This window comes from Mastomys coucha, unplaced genomic scaffold (genome assembly GCF_008632895.1).
Source record: "Mastomys coucha isolate ucsf_1 unplaced genomic scaffold, UCSF_Mcou_1 pScaffold22, whole genome shotgun sequence".
NCBI classification, from domain to species: Eukaryota; Metazoa; Chordata; class Mammalia; order Rodentia; family Muridae; genus Mastomys; species Mastomys coucha.
The window spans coordinates 143,441,200-143,446,410 of record NW_022196905.1 but is presented as its reverse complement, the minus strand read 5'-3'; the positions used below and the strand labels follow the sequence as shown (position 1 = coordinate 143,446,410).

At 47.4% G+C, this 5,211-nt stretch overlaps 1 long non-coding RNA gene across 1 annotated transcript in view; it reads left to right on the top strand.

Moving 5' to 3' along the window:
* Window positions 1-3,234: 3,234 nt before the first annotated feature.
* The window catches only part of LOC116068792, a 21,272-nt gene continuing 19,295 nt past the window's right edge, over window positions 3,235-5,211 (top strand). The window contains exon 1 of the long non-coding RNA XR_004109692.1: window positions 3,235-3,355. This is a non-coding gene — a long non-coding RNA (uncharacterized LOC116068792). The remainder of the gene's footprint in view (window positions 3,356-5,211) is intronic.

Sequence of the window (5,211 nt, the reverse complement as noted above, 5' to 3'; positions counted from 1 at the left end):
CTGTCCAATTGCCAAAAGGCTGAGCAGGGCTGGGGATGCACCCACGAAGGCCGAGGGTACCACAAAACCAAGGCTAAAGGACAAGAAGATGACATCAAGGGCTTTTCATCTCCAAGGACATCAAAGGAAATGACATCTTCAAAGAACTTGTCATTCCTAAGCAGGCCAAAGGCTGTTTGAGATGACCAAAGGCTAGCAACATTATGTGGTAGAATATTGACAATATACAGCTTAGTGTGTTGATACATTATGTGGACAGTTGAGTGGCATCGAGAACATTTACACTGCTTGCTGACTGTTGTGTCCACTGGGTCTCCAGAGCCTTTTCGTCTTTCCAGTGAAGCTTCTTACCTACCACGTCCTGGCTTGTCTCCTTGCTATCCCCTCCCTAAGCCTGTAGTTACCACATTCTCCTCTAGACCCCTCATAGAGGGAGAATTGTACGATAACCACAGGCAGTGATGAAATCCATTTGCTTAGCACAGTGTCCAGGTTCTTCCATGCTGAGCCAGAATCTTCTTCCTTGTCGGGGTTTGTGTTAGTTACCAGTTGCTGTGCTGAAGCAAGCAAGCAAGTGAGCAAGCAAGCAAGTGAGCAAGCAAGCAAGCAAACAAAACCCACAACCAAAAGCAACTATGGAAGGAAGAGGTTTTGGTTGTTGGTGTTTTGTTTTGTTTGTTGTTGGTTTCTTGCTTCAGGCTTATGATCCCAGACGAACAAGAGCCTGCCATGGTTACAAGGCATGGCTGCAAGAGGCATAAAAGGTGGCAGGAGCAGGAAACTGAGAGAACTTGGACCACAAGCAGAGAGCGGGAGGTAGAAGCAGGGCAAGTCTGTAAACTCCGAAACCCCACCCTTGGTGACGTGCCTTCTCCAGCAAGGCTGCATGCTTTCCCAAACAGCGCCAGAGCTAAGGTCAAATATTCAAATGATGGAGCCTATTCTCACTCAAACCACCACAAGGCTGGATATTTAGCTGAGTGTATTTCCAAGCTACACTTTGTTTCCTCATCCATCCAAGAACAGGCACTCGAACGATGCTGCAACGACTGAGAGCATACAGACATCTCTGGTTGAGACCCTTTATGTCTTCTGAGGCTGGGCCCTGCAGTAGTTTGAATAAGAGAAGTGCCTCCCAGAGGTCTGCGTTCGGCCCAGTCAAAGCAAGGAAGTTTCTCTCCACACCTTTCAGCAGTAAATACGAGTGGAGTGGTGTTGGGATCCTGTCAGCCACACCTGATCCCCAGGCACTTTGGGCAGGCCCACTCCATAGGTGCCTTGAAGGTTGGCTATGGAGGGGCAGGGATGAGGATGCTCCCTTGGCCTCTCAGGTTTGAGGTGCAGTTCTCGCTGGAGCACACCTGTAATTCTTACAGTCCTGCTGCCAAGAGCAACCAGATCCTTATCAATGAAGGTGCATGAGAGCCTCTTGAGGCTGGCTTGAAGGGTCCCTAAGAAACCGGGTCACACCTGTGCCTTCCAGCAAAGGTTGAATTCTTGTTCCCCGTGTGCTCTAGTTCCTTTTCTGCTGCTATGGTAAAAATACCATAAGCAAGTCACCTTGTAGAAGAAAAGAAAATATTTGGGCTTCAGATTCAAGAGGGGTAAGAGTCCAATAGAAGGGGGCAGAGCCCCAGGGGCAGCAGCAGGAAGATGTGAGCTCACATCTCGAAGCACAAGCACAGAGCAGGCATAGTGAGCTGGATACAGCATGGAGTCTTTAAACTCTCAAAGCTCTTTCAGCCTGACCCCATCCTGGCGGTACCTCCTAAACCACCCCCAATGCACTATGGCAAATTCATGAACTTGTGGGGGACGTTCTTGTTCAAACCACCACAGCATGAGTCAGCTGGCACATTCGTGAGCCTTTTGAGCCAGTAGTGCAGGGCCCTTGGCAATGCTAGAACAGAAAAGGGCCTCTCAGACTTCACCAGCTACTTCAGCCTGGGCCAGGCCAGGCTGGGCCCTGGAGATCTCTGAAGGGAAGTCCTGAGATGGCAGGCTCACTCTGTCTGTCTACCTGCCTGCCTGCCTGTCTCTGGTTGTTACTCCTGCTTCCAAGGCTCCTGCAATAACAGCTAGCAGGCTGTGGAATGAATTCACCATTAAGAGCTTCTTGGCCTGGGTTGGAGAAAAGGCCTCCTCAAAGGACAGGTATGGGGACTTCCCTCTGCAGTCCCACCTGGGGAGGGCATCTGTCCTATCTCTTATAATTGTCACCATGGTCGGGCAGGAGAAAGCTAAACATTGCAGGGCTACATTTGCAGGGGAGTTGGACAATTCTAAGAAGCACACAGTAAAGATATCTTGGTGGGGGGGAAAGGCCCCCTAGAGGCTAATCTGCATATATTTTCACTCATATGCATGCATATAATGTTGCCTATGAAGCTTCTTCCAGATGCTGAAAATAAAAATTCACCTATTAATATTTTACAAATTAAAGAAGGAAGGAACCACAAAAGACCTTTTCATTTGCAGTTTAAATTTAAAACTAATCATAGAGCCTTTTTCTTTTCCCTCCCTCCCTCCTTCCCTTCCTCCTCCTTTTCTCCCTCTCTCTGGGTTTGACTCTAGGACCTTTAATACACGGAAGCCAAACACTCTTACTATTGTATTAGTACCTTTAATATGGGGTGGGGGATACGGGTGGATGATGGTTTTCGGGTGGCATTATGAGGGTGGAGGGAAACGTGTTCTCACAGTGAGTAGCTCAGGCTGGCCAGTAACTTACTATGTAGACTAGGTTGGCCCCGAGCTCTCAAATTTCTACCTGCCTCTGCTTCCAGGAGTCCTGGGATTAAAAGTATATGCCACCAAATTCTTTTAGTGTACACTTTTTATAAACGTAAAATGAACCTATCTGAGGTCTTTTTGGGGAGAGGGGAGAGAGAAGAGAAACGCGTGGTAAAATCGCCTGTTGCACGGTTGTTTTATCATTTTGCCCCCAAAGGACTAGTAGTTTGGCAAGGTTGGGTTTTGCCTATTGCCAAGATGCCTTTTCTAAAGGGAAAACGGACTCTCACTTTGGAAAACACCAAGTCCTGTTTGTTTTCTGTTCCTTTAGAAGTCAGCCCCGGAGCGGCTGGCTGGCAGCGGCCTGCGAGCACAGCTCTCAGGCGTTGTGTAACCGCCAGGCAATCACGTTGCACCCACGGCTTCCACAGACTTGTAACTGCAATAAAAAGCAGGAGCTTATTCAAATACGAGAAACCGTCTCAGCCGGCTCCAAGTCACGTGTCCAGGTCACGTGGCCTGCCAGACAGAGAAGGCGGCTGGCAATCATTAACTAATGCTTTCTCCCAGGGAGAAAAATGCTGGCTTTAAGGAGGACGGGACGTCAGAATTGCAATAGAAGGTATCCGGGGTGGGCGGGTGATTTTATTCTCGCTAAGTGCTTTCTAGAGGAGATGGCAGAGCTACCAAACAGAGCCCCTCGCCCCCTGCTTTCTCTCGAACTTGCAGACTTGCGAGGCACAGCCTGCTTTTCCAGACCGGCTAGGGCCGCAGCATCCGCAACCTAGGAGCCAGTGCGCCGCCCCAGCGCTGCTGGGACCTTAGAGAAGTTCTGGGCTAAAACGTAGGGGAGAGCCAGGTTTCTGTGCCTTAGGAAATTGGTGCCAAGGGTTCCCGGAGACGTGAGAGGGAGGAGGCACATCAGCCTGTGGGAGCTCTGGCGGAGTTTTCATTACACCTAAGTCTTGTGGTTGATGAGACCAGGCACTCCCTGGCAGGAGGTTTCCTTGCTCAGCCTTTGAATTTAGACGTTTCTTTCTCCTTCTCTGAGTTGGGTACTGTTCCTGGGTGCTTTCAAAATCTGTGAAGTGGAGTTGAATTTGATGTTAGCGTAGAAGGGAAAATAGTGAGCAGGATGGAAAGTGGCCAAGCTTTGTTGGAAGGAGAGGGTAAGGCACAGACAGGGCCTTGGCAGAATAAATAAACAAAGGAAGAAGGAAGCACACGCTTCCAAAACCTCAAAATTCTATTTTTCACTTTGTGCAAAAAGTGCCTTTTTTAATCACTGTGTAATAAAGATTCAATCTTATGCAAATGGATCTCTGAGAGTCTGAGGCCAGCCCTGTTTACATAGCAAATTCCAGGACAGCCAGGGCTACATAGTGATAGCCTGTCTCAAAAATAAATAAGATGACCGGAGGTATCCAATTGCCTCTATAGCCCACCAATTTTAAATCTAGCTAGTTTAGTCAATGACTCTGGGATCCCATGAGAATAAATACTTTTGCAAGATTCTAATCCCCTTTCCTTTGGGTTTGTATTCAGCAAGGAGACTTAATTATAAAAATTGATTATTCATGAGTTCTATTTGTTGTTCCATACATGCAATAAAAAGCCATGTTTCTTAAATTCTCCAAAAGTCTGAGATACATCTTACAAGAGTGGGCTTTAATTCAACCTACTGTTTTAGACTGGTTTTAATAAAGTCATCTTAGTATGCTTTCAATTGCTCAAATAACCATGACCAAAACCTACTTGTGAAGAAGAGGGTTTGTTTCAGTTTACAGCTCCCTGGTCACACCGTCACTGGGGGAGGCAGGACAGGAACCTAAAGGCAGGAGCTGATGCAGAGGCCATGGAGGGATGCTGCTGACTGGCTTGCTCCCCATGGCTTGCTCAACCTGTTTTCTTATATCTGCCAGACCCACCTGCCTAAGAGTGGTGCCTCCAACAGTGGACTGTGCCCTCCCACTTCAATTACTAATCAAGAAAAATCCCCCAAAAGGCTTGTCTATAGGCCAGTCTGATGGTGGTCATTTTCTCAACTGAGCTTCTCTCTTTCTAGATGACCTGGGCTGTGTCCAGTTGCCATAACAAGTAAGCAGTGCACCCGCCCACATTTTCTCCCAGCTGCCATAGGATTCCAAGATAATGTAGAAAGGTTGTGGCTCTAATCGCTGATACTGGGTAGGCGAAACTGAGGTCATGGTTTTATTTTATTTTATTTTGTTTTATTTGAGATAAGAGTCTCATGTAATCCAGGCTGGTCTCTATGTAACCCCCAGTGCTCCTCCATCTATTTGCCAAGCTCTGGGATCGCAGGCACACATCCTTGTACCTGGCCAGGGTCTCATCTTTGCCGCCATTACCAGATTATTGGGAAGATAAAAGAGTATAAAGAAAGAGTCTAGTGAAAAGAGAATATACTTTGGAAATGTGATCCAATATTTTGTATTCCTTCATGAGTTGAAGCATACT